We start from the raw sequence: 15,369 nt of genomic DNA on the forward strand, positions 1-15,369 counted from the left end.
GATACAGCTCAGCAGCAACATACGAGTATGTCAGAGCCCCAGGGGGTGATCCTGGCACCTCAAAACCAACAACCAGCAAACCCAATAGTGCAACTTCCCTCAAGCCCAGTTAACATGGTGCATGTCAAACTGTAACCATTGAAGCCTGAGGCATTTGACATACCTAGCATGCTATGTGATGATGTAGACACATCACTTCTTCAGTGGAGTGCCTTAGAGCTAGCAGGCACTCAGGGTGAAGAGAACTCTTCTAGTCTTCAGCATAGCTTGGCCATTAGCTGGCCACTTAGCTGCTGCCTTTTGCTCTGGTGCCACAGTTCTAGGGCCCCACAACCCTTCCCCTGTCTCTGTCTAAATTATTCATTATTTTTCTTATTATCTGCTTTCTTCTAACTTGCTATGGTCCCCTTCCTTCATTCCTTCCCTCCCTCCCTCCTTCCTTCCCTCCCTCCTTCCCTCCCTCCCTCCCTCCTTCCTTCCTTCCTTCCTTCCTTCCTTCCTTCCTTCCTTCCTCCTTTTTCTTTTTTCTTTTAAATATGGACCACTTCATAAATTCGTGTGTCCTCTCTGTCAGGGGCCATGCCGATCTTCTCTGTGTTGTTGCAATGTTACTGTGTGTGCTGCTGAGGTGGGTGTGTGCCCCATTTCTGATAACTCAGGGTCATTGTACTTTCTTCTTTTACCCAGTGGAAATTCAGTTGGCACTTGTGCAAATTATCATGTGCAAATATACATGCACGTCCACTTACACATATGCATATATGTATACACATACTGCTCACATCTAGTCTGATTCCCAGCTCCATACCAACAGCTCTTCTTCAAATACATTTTACTTAAATGTAATTCATGCTGGAACCTTTACCAGCTTACAAGACAGCATTTTTATACTTGGTAACCTTTCCTGGCAAACATACTAAATTACCACTGCCATGCTTTATCTACTGCCAGTTCTCCCAGCGTGCCCTCTTTCTGGACTAATGTCAAGTTCTGCTGGTGGTTAAGTGCTTCTCTCATGTCCTGCATTTCTCTGGACTTGGACATGGAAGCAAAATAACATTGCTTTGGGTCAACCGTGAGGTCTATACTCTCATCCGCAGTGCTGCAGACGACAAGTCCTCTCCCTTGTCAGCTGACGTCCTTTCTCTCCTGACTTCTCGCTAAGTAGCCAAGGGTGGCCTCCTTGAGATCCCCCTGCCTCCTCTTCCTGAGTCTGGATTAGAGCTATATGCAACCATCACAGTCAAATCCTTCTCACTGCTGCCGACCTCCACAGAAGACCTGCAATGGGTGATCGATGACTGTCCACCAAAGGTGAGCATTCCACCAGAGTACCACGACTGTGCCCGAGGCCACACATTGTAAAGTCAGCTCTCTCGGTTGAGTTCAGCCTTCCTCCAAATGCACCAGATATCTCCACTCCAGCTGCTCGCGGAGCCAGCTCCCTCAAATTCCCTCTCAAGAGCTTCACTTTGTCACCTGCCTCAGGGCTTCTCTGAAGTCTTATTCCCTAGGATGTCTCCTTGAGAACTTCATCCGAAATGGTTGATGTCTAGAGTCTTTGTCTCTGCCTCGTATTTCCATTTATCTGTGGCATTTAGCAGGCATGTCTTATTTGCTTGTTGGTTATTGTCCTGACTGTATTTACTATGAGTCTCAGGCAAGACTTTTCTTCATTCCTCTGGTTCTGGTGTGGACTCATGTTTGAGATGTACAGAGTAGGCTCTCCAGTCCTGTATCATGTGCGAACGGATGATTTAAGCGGCTACCTCGTTCTTCTGTCTACTTTTTCTTTCTTCTCAGGGATCTGTTTCTTCGTCTGCTCACCTAGCACAGAGCCAACTCCTCGGGCTCCGCAGCAGAGTTCCCTTCACACCCGGAAGCTGAGCTGCAGCTTCTCAGGCTCAGCCACAAATTCCTGGGTGCCAAAAGTAGAATCAGCATCATTTTCAGGCTTGTGTCCATGGTTCATCTTTGGTGGCCAGGGGATCAAGGAAACAACTGTGCTAGTTGTTGTTAGGAAGGATCCGTGTCTTAGTCGGGGTTCTCTAGAGTCACAGAACTTATGGAACGTATCTGTGTATTAAAGGAATTTATTGGAATGACTTAAAGTCTGAAGTCCAACTAAGCCAACCATGGGCAGCTGTGAGTGTGAAAGTCCAAGAGTCTAGTACTTGCTCAGTCCCATGAGGCTGGGCGTTTCAACTGGTCTTCTGTAGAAGCTGGAAACCTGAAGAAGTAGGTTCCAACAGAAGTGCTGGCAAGGAAGTGCAACCAGACAAAGAGTAAGCCTTCCTTCTCTCAATGTCCTTATGAGGGCTCCAGCAGAAGGTGTGGCACAGATTAAAGGTGTGTACCACCATGCTTGGATTTGGAATTTGCTCTGTCCCAGGCTCGCCTTGGACTCAGAGATCCGCCTCACTCAGTCTCCTGGGATTAAAGGCCTGTAGTTCAGAGGCGAATGCCAGCAGCAAACCACTAAACTGAGAATAGGTCCCCCGTTGAAGGAATCAGAGAAAGAACTGGAAGAGCTTGAAGGGGCTCGAGACCCCATATGTACAACAATGCCAAGCAACCAGAGCTTCCAGGGACTAAGCCACTACCCAAAGACTATACATGGACTGACCCTGAACTCTGACCTCATAGGTAGCAATGAATATCCTAGTAAGAGCACCAGTGGAAGGGGAAGTCCTGGGTCCTGCTAAGACTGAACCCCCAGTGAACTAGACTGTTGGGGGGAGGGCGGCAATGGGGGGATGGTTGGGAGGGGAACACCCATAAGGAAGGGGAGGGGGGAGGGGGATGTTTACCCGGAAACCAAAGAATTATTATTACGTATTAAATAAATTAAAAAAAAAATAAAAAAAAAGAACTCACAAAAAAAAAAAAAGACAAAAACAGTAAAAAAAAAAAAAAAGGCCTGTAGTTTGCATGGGCCTAAGCTTTTTCCAGCCACTGTGCCTCAAGATCTGGGTCAAAAGCATGTGTCATCCCATGTTAAGATCTGGGTCAGAAGCCTGTGTCTTCCACCCTCTGGATCACACGTGAGCCTTCCAATTCTGGCTTGTAGTTCATTCCAGATGTGGTCAAGTTGACAACTGGGAATAGCCATCACAGTCTCTTTTTCTGGGGGATGGAGGTGACACCAAGGAAAACATCATTTGATAGGCATCATGCTTCCAGTTCTAGACTGACAGATGCTTTCTAAGTTATCTAAATGCGCTGGATAGTTTTATGTCAACTCGACACAATCTAGAGCTATCTGAAAGGAGGGAACATCAGTTGAGAAATTACCTCTGTAAGATCTGATTGTAGGGCATTATCTTACTTAGTGATGGTGGGTGTGGCCAGCCCCGGGCTGGTGGTCCTTGGTTCTATAAGAAAGCAAGCTTGTCTGAGCAAGCCAGTAAGCAGCACCCCTCGATGGCTTCTGCATCAACTCCCGCTCCCAGATTCCTGCTCTGTTTGAGTTCCTGTGCTGAGGTCCTTTGATAAACAACTAAACAACAGTGGTATAGATGTGTAAAATGAATAAATGAATAAATGAATAAATGAATAAATGAATAAATGAATAAATAAATAAATAAATAAATAAATAAATAAATAAATAAATCTTTCCATCCCCAACTTGCATTTTGGTCAGGGTATTTCATCATAGCAACAGTAACCCTAACTAAAACACTAAAACTCTAAAACATTTTATTTTAATTATTACTTTTATTTCATGTGTTTCTGTTTGGCCTGCACGTATTTAACTTGCGTCACACACCTGCAGTGCCTACAGAGGCCAGAAGAGAGAGTCAGAGACTATAGTACTGTAGCTTCAGATAGTTATAAACTGCCACGCGGGTGCTGAGAACCGAACCCAGCTCCTCTGTAATAGTAATAAGGATTCTTACCCGCTGAGCTATCTTGGCAGCCCTAGTCCTAACCCCCGGGAACGGGTCCATAAACGGACGTTTCAGTCTCTTTTTCCTCAGCACTTAGCACAGTTTATTAATGTCTTTGTTCCTCTGAGAAATAATGGAGAGAACCTGGAAACTGGTTGCATAATAGTGATGTAAGGAAAAGGGAAAGCTAAACCGGGACAAGCACGGAAGGATCATTTTTAAAAGGTGTCAATCATGAAGAGGTTTCGAATTTGACCTCGGGAAGAGCCACCCGATTTTGAGATGCGCAAATGCATTGCGCACGAGCTAATGTTTTCGATGCGAGGCTGGGCTGCGGGCTAATAGCTTACAAGCTGTCCCTCGCTGTTTGGTAATGTTAATGCACAGGAAGTGGGTAATGATTTATAAAGTGGTGATGGGCTGTAGTTAACAAACCTTCCTGACCGCAGTCTGGGACGGCGGCAGCTGCTTACCGCAGAGGGAAGGGGTTTTCCACGCTTGTCTGTTCCTGTCTCTTGCAGGGTTCAGCTTCTGAGCTTCCGCACCATCTCTCCCCTTCTGCCACCCCTGACAGTATAGTGCCCATGTGAGACCTTTGAGGGATCTTCTGGAACAGGGAGACAGAAGTTCTTTGATATTGGAATCTCAGCTGAATGGGAAAACGTATTTGATTTTGTATTTTCATTGTCAGTGTATCCCGAGCTTTGGGGGTGAGTGTACATAAAGAACTCATTCACCTTTCATCTGAAATTCAAAATAACTGTGATCTTGTCCTGGGCTGGCTTGCTCCGCTCACTCTGCCTCGCTCCTGGAGCCTTGGTCCTGCACGCAGATGAGCTGGTTCTGTTCTTCACCCTCGGCAACAACATAGAAGCCTGCTGGGGAACACAGGCTGAAGCCAGCCTGCACACAGGCTGACGTGGGAAGAATCTGTGTTTCTGAACTATGCTGACGTGACATGTGACGAGAGTGGCCCCATTTTTTTTTTTTTTGTTAAAATCTTCTTTTTCTTTTCATGTGAATGTGCATGCGTGTATAGTACCTGGGGAGAATAGATGTCAGAGTCACAGACGGTTGTGAGCCACCTGACCTAGAGAACTGAACCCCCGCCTTCTGCAAGGACAGTTCACGCTCCTAACCGCTGAGCCATCTCTGCAGCCCAAGAGTGGCACTATGAATGGGGCTATTTTAAAAAATAGAAAAAAAAATAGATTTAGATGAGGAAACCTGGTAAATCACAGAGAATTAATGATGTGTTAAGCATACATCATCTTACAGAAAAGGGACTGGAAGGAGAGTCTAGGGCTTTGACCTAAGGGATCCAGGCTGCATCCTTTAGCGGCTGGAGGAAATGGGACAGAACCTTTGCTCACCACCTTAGAGAATCCCTCTGAGGATTAGCCTGGTGAGTCCCCCTCTGCTGTCCTATTGTCAGATGACAGCTTGAGTCATCCTTGCATGCTATTTCCAAAGCAGGGGTACTGAGAGCCTACTGCAGTGGCCACAGTGTTGGCCATGTCACATGAGCCAAAAACATATGGAGAAGAGCGACAGGTGACCCTCATCTAAATCATACAAACAAACAAACAAACACCAACACCCTAGATGACAGTCTCTGGGCTATCGATCCTCAAAGACCAGGAGGGTGCTCTTACGCCAGAGTCCGAGCTTAAAGCCAACCAGACACCTCCTTTCTGTGATGGTGGCCTTTGTTGATACTGTCCCCAAACTTTGATTTTATTCATCTTGACATTTCTTTATCCCAATAGCCCAGTTGTTTCCCCCCAACTGCTCATTTCCACATGCTCCAGAACTACAATTCTCAAAATACTGTCCAGGGAGCCAGCGTCAGCAGTGTCTGGGAATGCACATTCTCAAGGGGACTCTGGATCTGGCACCAGAGGAGGTGCAGGCTGAGGCCCATGTCAGTAGTCACCCCACTCTCAGGTCCTCGATTGCTTTTGTTCTGATAGCTACAGACCAATTGCGTCTTTGCCTGCTGGATCTAATCGTGATTTGTGGCCCTTCACTAACTTAACAGCGTGGGAAGGAGGGACATTTACATTAATTAAATATTGTCCCCATCTAATCTATTGAGTTGTGACTGAGGGAGCTCACACAGAGGTCAACAGTAGTGACAGGAAAGCTTGCTGCCACCCCAGTACCCCGTGAACGGGAGGGGCAGGGGACTGGTGGGAGCAGGAGGCGGGGGCGGGGACGGGCAGTACCAGGGCAGGTCAGTAGGAAAGGGCAGAACCAGAAAGCCAAGGCTAGCGTCTTTAATGGGGTTTCCCTGGGAACAGTGAGGTAGGAGAGGGGAAGAGCCCAGGTCAGGCTAAGCATGAGCGTCCTCGTCTCTAGGTCCTCCGCACATAAAAAATACAGGCATGGTGTACAGAAGTTAGATGGGAGCTGGTTGATGCCATGAGCTTGGGCTTGGCTGATATGCCACCGGCCTTTGTTAGCTCCAAAAGATGACTAGGCTTAGGAGGTACAGCTTGTCTCTCATCAACAACTTTCAAGGATGTTTAAAAAAATAGAGCGAAAAGAAAAACAAACACGGTCAATATAAGTGCGTGCCAGGTATGGTGCTAGAGATAACGGCAGCCCTACGTGGTTGGTATTAACTTAACATTGTATAAACAATGAAGGGGAAGTCATCGAAGGTGAGTGAGTGGTTGGTCTAAACTCACACAGCGCAGTGCTTAAGATCACCGTGACTTTGAAAGTCCTTTCATACTTAGGAAGGAAAATAACAGTCGTTAGATTTTCCACTAGGAGCCAAAGGAGATAGTCAAGGAATGGCAGACTGGCGGTGATTGGATCGGGGAGCTTAGTTCTCAAACTTTGAGCAGGCCCAGAACTATGGGTCGGGAGGGGCCAGCTCTTAAGAGAGCCACAGCTGCCAGCCATTCTGCCTCTCAGACAGGTCAGGGAGGGTTGGGTGTTTCTCATTTAAAGAAGTTTAAAACAATTTCAATGAAGCTAAGTACTCAATTAGAGATGGTTGAGGAAACCAGGCACGAATCATCTGTGTTGGCAGGGAAAAAAAAAAGAAAGAAAGAAAAGAAGAAAATATTTAGCTTCTGCAAGCTGTGAGCATTTAATGCACGGTGTTGCCTCTCCGAAGAGCAAAAGAATTCAATGAATACTTTAAGAGAGATGAATTTCCCTAGGAAAAAATAAAACAAAGGAAGAACCCCTGATCACATTTAAATATTTTCTTGCCAATGCTTGGGGGAATTCTAGCATGCCTCCATCGCAGTCTGGGAAAAGGTGATTAGGGCACCGGGTGCCTGGGAGGGTGGAGGAGGGAGGGCAGTCTGCCTGGGAGGGTGGAGGAGGGGGAGCTGGCAGAGGAAGGGGCATTTCAGTAGCAACACAGGTGCAACAGTTTGGAGTGAGTGATGGCTTTACAAATGACCCTGGCACAGAGCAGAGGAAACCCAAGGAGAAGATGAATTGAATTACAGCTCCAGCGTGGTGGATACATTTGATTTTTGCGGTGGAGTCTAATGGATTGTGGGGCTGGCTGACCAGCTCGGGGAAGGTCAGAATATTGAGGAAATGAGAGGGGCTAGTGTTGAACAGTTTTCTGGACGGACCAGCAACAAGCTTTAGGTTGTTTGTTTTGGGATGGAGCGTTTGGAGTACAAAAGGGCTTGGGTCATAATCTCCTTTATCTGTGAACACTAACTGTATTGTGTGCTAAGACACCACCGATCTCTGAGTTCACTGGAACACAAGGGAAGGCAAAAATGGGATAAGGGGTAAAATATTCACCTTATTTTTTTTTTTTAAGAAAAGTTGGCATTGCTAAAGAAGAATTAAGAGTTTTTCATTTCAAATGAAAATACGATTGTTTTTAGAAAAAATGACATTATATGCTTTTCTATGGCAATCCCCACTGCTCTGATAGTTTCCTTATGCATATTTTATCATGCATACAAAATTTTCTAATATTGTCAATATGACTTCATATTTCCTTAGAATGCTAATCTAATCAATTAAGGGATGTGACCAACTCAGCACCCAGATACTTAATTAATTTTTTAAAAGCACGAATTTATCTCTAGGTAATTTAAAATTTTAGTTATCCAGTTGCTGCTCTGCTTCTCTTTAGTTACTTGCTCAGTTCCCCTCTTTTAATTCTGTGTGTGCGATGTCCGTGCCCTTGTGTGCCTCTGCGTTTTGAATTACATATTGTAATATTTTTCCCAATGTCCTTTCAGATAACCAGGAAGGAAGCAACCTCATATATCTCGAGATCTAGACAACATGGTTCTGATTCAGAAGATGCATAGTGAGTCTCAAAAAGGTAGACAAGGCGCTGCAGATTATAAATATTACAGCGGGAAGACATATGAGTAGTTTCAGAAATAATCCTGAATGTTTGAGTGAGTGAGACAGACTTGTATTCCAAGCCAGGCTTGCCAACTTCTTACGGCCAGAGGACCCTGTGCGGCATCTGTCCAGCCATTGGTTCTTGTTGTTGTTGTTGTTTTTTTTTTTTTTCCAGAGCTGGGGATCGAACCCAGGGCCTTGCACTTGCTAGGCAAGCGCTCTACCACTGAGTTAAATCCCCAACCCCCAGCCATGGGTTCTTTATCCGTTAAAACAGAAACCATCCAAATGGCTTGCAGGGTCGTAGAGAGAGCTGACTGAAATGTATGCTCAGTGCTGGGCTTCCCCTAGGCTGTTCTAAGTGTTCCACCCCATCTTCCGTTTTAACAACCTGTTGACCAGAACTGTGGGACCCTAGAGGACCACTCCACAGGGTCTGTGGTCTAGAGTTCAGTCTAGCTGGGAACCCCTGTGGTGTTGCTTTCTGTGGTTCATTTGCATCATACAGAGTCTATGTGCCTCCAGGGATCACAGGGGTGTAGACTTGGTTCTTTCCATTCTGGCCTCATTCATGGCCCCCTGTGCTGTGGCGAGGTGTCATCTGATTGGCCAGACCCACCAGAAGCCTGCTGCTCGCCACCCTGAGGTCTCAGTGCTGCACTGTGACTTCTCTGCGGACACGGACTGTAGAGAGACCTGTGTCTGCTGTGTCTATGGTGAGCTGATAAGAAAACACTGGAAAGTCACTTAAAAGGCACAAAGTGCTCGACAAATGCTCATTAAGCCTGTACCTTATTCCCACATCCCTGGATCCTTCAATTACCTTGTGTGGTGGTGGTTTTTTTTTTTTTCTTTTTCATTTAGTCTTACCACCCACAGGCCTTTAAAGTAAAGAGCTAATTGCTTGGCTTAATAAACTTCTCCCTCCGACAGTCTACTAACTAGTTTGTCCTTTATAAATATCACCTTTGAGGTCTTCCTGATTTTTCTACTTAAGGTTTTTCCTGGGGAGCCTGGCACCAACAACCTAAAGGTAGGAGAGTTTGGCTTTTCTTTCAGTACTGGGCTTTTTATTTATTTATTTTTCAATTAGCAACACGCTTTGACAAGGCCTTTAAGAAGCTAAAACCAAAGCTAATGGCGAGAGAGCGGCTTTGAGTTATCTTCTGTGAGCAATACACACCCCGGACTGCCAGGTTCCCCGAACTCTGCAGAAGGATTCTCCAGCACCCTCTGTCCATGCACCCAGGACTCTCTGGATCTGCCTCCCTGTTGCTTGCACAGAATTCTTCCTCACGTTAGAATCAGTGTCAGGAGAATCTACACTGTTGCTGGGCCCAACCCCACAGCAGAAATCATGCTGTCCACAGCAATGTGCTCTCTAGTGACACAGTCTTCCCGTTCATTTCCCATTAGAATCTTACAGGCTTTCATTCATCCCTATTTCCTACAAGACTTTCTCATTCTTTGAGACCAGGCTTCATCTGCCTGCTTCAGATGCTCATTTCAGCACTGGGTGGGCAGACCATCATGGGCCGACCAGAGTGATTTCCTTTGCTATCGACGTGGGTAGAAGCTGGTCCCTTATCAGATGGAGGGTGGCCTTGTATAGATGCATCTTAGAATGCCAGGTTCATCTCTGTTCTCCCCAACTTGAGCGATAGGCAGACTGTTTGCTTCTCTGATTCCCAACGGTGGCATCCAGTGTTTGGGACTTCGTCAGCATAGCAGAACAATCTCACTGAAGGGGAGATGTGGTTCCCGTCACCCTGGGACACACTGTAGCTATGGGCACTCTCTTGTCTGTGAGTTTATCTGCAGCAGAATTTAGGCAGGAGGATTAATTTATTCTCCAAACTCTCTCTCTCTCTCTCTCTCTCTCTCTCTCTCTCTTGTATCTTGTGCAGTGGGAGTCCAGGGAGAGAGAGTGATGAGTTGGGGCTGGGGACTGAAGAATGGCCACAGAGACGATACGAAGAGAAGACATGCTTGCCTTTCATGGGCATCAGAACCGTGGACATTCATGGAGAGAAATAGGGGACAGGGTTTTTCGTGAACAATGCAAACTAGTCACACTCTTCAAGAACTAACATTCCAGTTAGTCAGCAAAGTGAACTTTTCGTTATTTTAAGGAATAGTATGTTACATGATGAAATTGCAAAACTAAAGGAGGCAGAAGAAAAATGTGAGAACGTTTAAATGTGGCTTCTTTGTTTTACTATTGATGGAATCAATGTGTTCTCCAAAGTGTCCGTGGGTCTTATTCCCATTTTGCCTCCCACATCAATCTGGTAATTGTGTGGAATTACGGGGAGAGTGGTCACATAGCAAGGAGTTCATACACAGGACGCCGGTGGCAGTGAACACAATGAACAAGACTGTGAATCCACCTGAGGACACGGGCGAACAGACAGAGCAAATCCACCCGACAAATGCGTGACCAGCATTCTCCTAAGCAACACGCACCTTACATGACACTTCAGTGGCACTCCTTGAGAACGTCCTTACAAGCTGTACACACATTTTTATCCCTGAGAAAAGCACATCGGGCATTTGTAGAACAGAATTCATTCATGATTTTGGTGACAACAACCCAGATGTTTTGTTGATTCTTAATTTCCCCCCAAACTAATTCATTCTTCATATAATGAGCAGTTGTTTTTAGCGTGTGCTCTTTGAAATATTCCATGGATATACGACATATTCTGCTCTCCAGTTCTGTTTCCACAAATTTAGCCTTTCAAACCTTGCTCTCTGAGACACTAGCATATTCTTTCCGAGAAACTGACTGCACTCACCTCAAATTCTACCCCTAGCACAGTTTTCCCTTAACCAACTATGACATTTGGGGGAAAAGCCTGTGTTTTCTTAATGGCTTTAGCCCTTCTTAGAGCAAGACAGGGTTTCCAGTCACCAGAGCAGACAACACTGTGAAGCTCCAGGCCTCTTTGTGGTACATTCACCCAGGGCCCGGAGTATTTCCTGTGCTTTCCAATTGTCACTGGGATTAAGGATGTAAATTGATGCTAACTGCATGACTGACATCTAGTGGATAAAAGCCAGCGGTGCTGTTTAGACCACTTTCTCCTCCCATCTAATCCCCTTCTGCCCTTCCAATAGGCTTTCTCAGACGCAGCCATCTTTATCTATATGTAAGAAAATTGAAGTACAGAATTATACCACTACAAGGAAAACTGGTGGGGATGGAATCCTCTATAAATGAAGAAATTTCCTTTGCAGAGACTTGTAAGAACGCACAGCATCTTGGAGTAGGAACAAAACCCCTCCGATTATAGATTTACTTGTTTATTGGAGAGCATACAGCATGTTGCCCAAAGAGAATTTGAACATTCATTTTTTATTGTTTTTTAATTTATTCACTTTGCATTAGCTTACTGCCTTATAAACACTGTAAACGATTGGCGCTATGATTCTGATATGACTACTATGTACGATCATTATAATCACTTGTTAAAATTGTGCTGTTCATAGAGTCAAATACCGATAAATAGTGGGATAAATTTTAAATTGTTTGTCTTTTACCTACAGTAAAAGTTTATGTTATTTCAAAGGTATGAAAAAGAGCTGATCATGCCAGGAAGACTTTTTAAAACAGATTTATTTACTTTATTTAACTAAGGATACATCATAAGACCCTGTCTCAAAAAAAGACTTATTTTTCAAAATTGTGTGTGTACGTATGGGTGTATAGGTGTCTGGAGACCAGAAAAATTTAGGCATGAAATATTTTAGAAATACATGCTTATATAGGTATTAGAATGCGGATGGCTTTATAAATGTAAAGTCTGATTTTTAAAATATGGATGATTGAACAACATGGTATAGTGGGTTTTTTATATTTCCATTTTCCAAAGTTTACTTTAATGAAAATTTATAGTTTGTTTTTATTTTTTATGTATGGTATGACAATTTTGCCTGCATGTGTGTCTGTGTACTATGAACATGCAATACCTCTGTAGGCCAGAAGAGGGTGTTAGGTTCTCTAGAATTAGGTATGACAGTTGTGAGCCACCATGTGGGTGCTAAGAATTGAACCTGTGCTCCCTGGAAGAGAAGCCAGTGCTCTTAACTACAACGAAGCTGTCTCTCCAGGCCCTGTCAAAGTTAACTTTTTAAAAGAGAGATTTGTTAACTTTATTTTACATGTATGAGTGTTGTGTTTGCTTGTGTGTAAATATACTCGGACATTGCCTGGTTCTGAGGCAGTCAGAAGAAGACGTTCATTGTGAGCTGGGAATAAACCTGGGCCCCTGCAAGAGCAGTAAATGCTCATGACCTCTGATCGATCTTTCCAGTTAGTCAATTAAGTTTTAGTTACTAGATAGAAGACACCTTGGCATTTAATTTGTAGATTTTTGTTTGATTGTTTAAATGTGTGTTTTCTGATAGAAGTTTTCTTCAAATGAAAATCACTTCCCTCTCTTTTCCATCTCCTCTTTGAAAAGCTAAGAAACTTCGAGCGAAAACGGAAGCCCCACCTCGCAGAGCATCTGGCTGGGGAGTGCGGCACAGCTGTGTAAGTTGTGTTACAGAACAGCACAGAAGGAAAGCCCCACTGACGGGGATTCACTCCTCCAACCATCACCCTATCACAGGACTCTTACTCCTGCTCCTTTAGTCCCATGTCCTCTGGGAATGGCTAGAGGGAAGTTGGCCACGGCTGACTTTTGGTCATCAGATCAAAGTCAAAAGAATTTTACAGGCGATTTCTTACAGGTGGAGAGAGGAGAGGCGCGTTAAGTTTGCTGTGCCTTTTGTGTGTGAGCACTGGTAATGAGAACCGTTTCCTTGGCAATGAAGTAACAAAGCCAATTATGATGTGACATGTAAATTATGCCTCGCTCTTCTTTTTTAAGAAAAATTAATTGAGGTATAATTTGCATGTAGTTGAAAGGCAGCGTTGCATTTAACAAGTGAGCTGAGTGAACGAACCTATGTTATGTATAAACAATATTTTCTTCTTTTTGTTATTTTCTCCCCCCTTCCCCCACCCCCCGCCCTCTACCCCCGAGCTGGGGACCGAACCCAGGGCCTTGCGCTTGCTAAGCTAGCGCTCTACCACTGAGCTAAATCTCCAGCCCCATTTTCTTCTAATATATTTACTTGAATCCCTCCACATCCCCATCTCTCCCTCTTCTTCTCTTTTACTATTTTGTCTGATCTAGAGTTTAATAGGAACAAAATCTCACAGTATGTACTCCTCATATGCAGTTCCTCAGTGGAGTTTTTAGTGTGCATCCATGTTGTCTTGTGGTTTGTGTGATGCATGTCACCTTTTCATTTTTATTATTGGGTGCTATTGGATACACCCAGTTTTCCTTCTTTCTCAAGTGTGCTGTCCTTGAAATATCAAGGTTACTGGCATGGGTTGCTCGTTCATTCCACATTACAAACATGTCAAATAGTTTCAGAATGTGACAATCAGGGCAACATATTAGTTCTACTTTGTATCAGTATCCCCAGCCCAACTTTCTGACTGTATGGTTCTCAGAAGTTCTTTGGAGTTAGTTTTGTGTAAGTGCGATCCTAGAAGTCTTTGAAATGCAATTCAGTTGCGCTGAATTGTTTGTTTGAATTTTGACTTAGTTTTCTCCCTTTCTTTCAGCACTTTAAAACAAGTCTGTAGGGAAGCGATGGTCTCTCATGTTGCTGTGGCAGACTCTTGAGGCAGGGCAGCTGCGTGATGCGGCGGACTCTTGAGGCAGGGCAGCTGCGTGATGCGCTCCAGGCCGCGCTTGGTGATCCTAGTGCAGCCGTACAGGTCTATGCCTGTGAGCTGGCTCAGGTGCTCAGCGATCAGCTCCAGTCCCTTGTCCGTGATGCGCACACACTGTCCAATGTTGAGCGTGCGCAGCCCGTGCATCTGCCGCACCATGCGGTTGATGCCATCGTCAATGATATGGCAAGAGCAAAGGGAGAGGGACTTGAGGCTGTCCAGTCCCTGGGCTATGTAAGCCAGGCTCTGATCTCCCACCTTGTCACAGAATGACACATCCAGACCGGAGAGGCGCAGACTGCTCATGGCCAAATGCATGATGCCGGTGTCGCTGATGTCGCAGGGGCGCAGGTTAAGGCTGCGCAGGCTGCCCATGTGCAACAGGTGCAGAAGGCCCGCATCCTAGATCCGGCCACAGAAGCTGAGGTTGAGGAGCCTGAGGCCCGTCAGCCCTCGCGAGATGTGCTTCAGAGAAAGATCCGTGAGTTTCTGGCAGTCCTGTAGAGTGAGCTGCTCCAGGCCCAGGCAGCCCTCGGCAGCGCTGCGCGTCATGCCGGCCAGGTGCCCGATGCCCACGTCCGAGAGATGGCGGCAGCTGCGGGGATTAAGGCTCTTGAGGCGCTGCAGCCCCCAGGCGATGAGCAGAAGGCCGGTGTTGGTGATGTTGCTGCAGCCCCCCAGCTCCAGCACCTCCAGGCCCTTGAGGTACTGGGCTATGCGGTCCAGGCTGCTGTCTGTGATCTGCTTGCAGGGGCTCAAGTTGAGAGCGCGCAGCGAGCCGATCTCCTGCACGAACGCGTGGCCCAGGCCTTATCGGTGAGGTTGTAGCAGCCGCTGAGGTTGAGGCTCTCGATGTTCGCCATGCCCTGGATCACGTAGCTGAGGCTGCGGCGGAGGCTGAGGATCTGCACGCGGCGGATGCCTCCACGCCCCGCCACACTGACTTGTGGGAGGCGGCGTCCCGCCAGGCCCTGCACACCTGCACCGCGCGACCCTTGTCTCGGACGTCCAAGTAGCCGAAGATCATGGCCAGCAGCTCCGGGAACAGGCACGAGATGTGGGTCTCCATCTTCCTCCCGCCGCTACGCCGCGCCGGGTGCAGGAGGCGCGGGCGCAGCCGCCCCAGGAGGCGCCGAGAGCGGGTCGCCGCGGGCCAACGGCCGCCCCTCTTCCCTTAGATTTTTAAGAGCATAACTTTTTGGTTGCTTTGTGGCTTCTGAAAAAAAATGCTCTTGCTTTTGGAGTCATTAAATAGATTTTCTTTTTGCATGAGGATTTTTACTTCATCTGTAAACTTTGAATGTTTTCACTGAAGTCTGTCCCAGAGTCCATTTTTCTGAGCCTTTTCCCAGATGCCCATGCATCTTCCATATGTAAAGCCAGCTTCTTTTATTTCTG

General features: G+C 46.0%; 1 non-coding gene and 1 pseudogene across 1 annotated transcript; both read right to left on the bottom strand.

Annotated features, from left to right (window-relative positions):
* Nucleotides 1-530: 530 nt before the first annotated feature.
* LOC120096465 (U6 spliceosomal RNA) lies at nucleotides 531-640 on the bottom strand. The gene has a single exon (XR_015636459.1). It is a non-coding gene; the product is annotated as a U6 spliceosomal RNA (small nuclear RNA).
* Nucleotides 641-13,392: 12,752 nt separating this feature from the next.
* Nucleotides 13,393-15,071, bottom strand: Fbxl14-ps2 (F-box and leucine-rich repeat protein 14, pseudogene 2; annotated as a pseudogene).
* Between the last annotated feature and the right edge of the window lie 298 nt (nucleotides 15,072-15,369).

This window comes from Rattus norvegicus, chromosome 13, assembly GCF_021556685.1.
Source record: "Rattus norvegicus strain SHRSP/BbbUtx chromosome 13, alternate assembly SHRSP_T2T, whole genome shotgun sequence".
Lineage (NCBI taxonomy): Eukaryota > Metazoa > Chordata > Mammalia > Rodentia > Muridae > Rattus > Rattus norvegicus.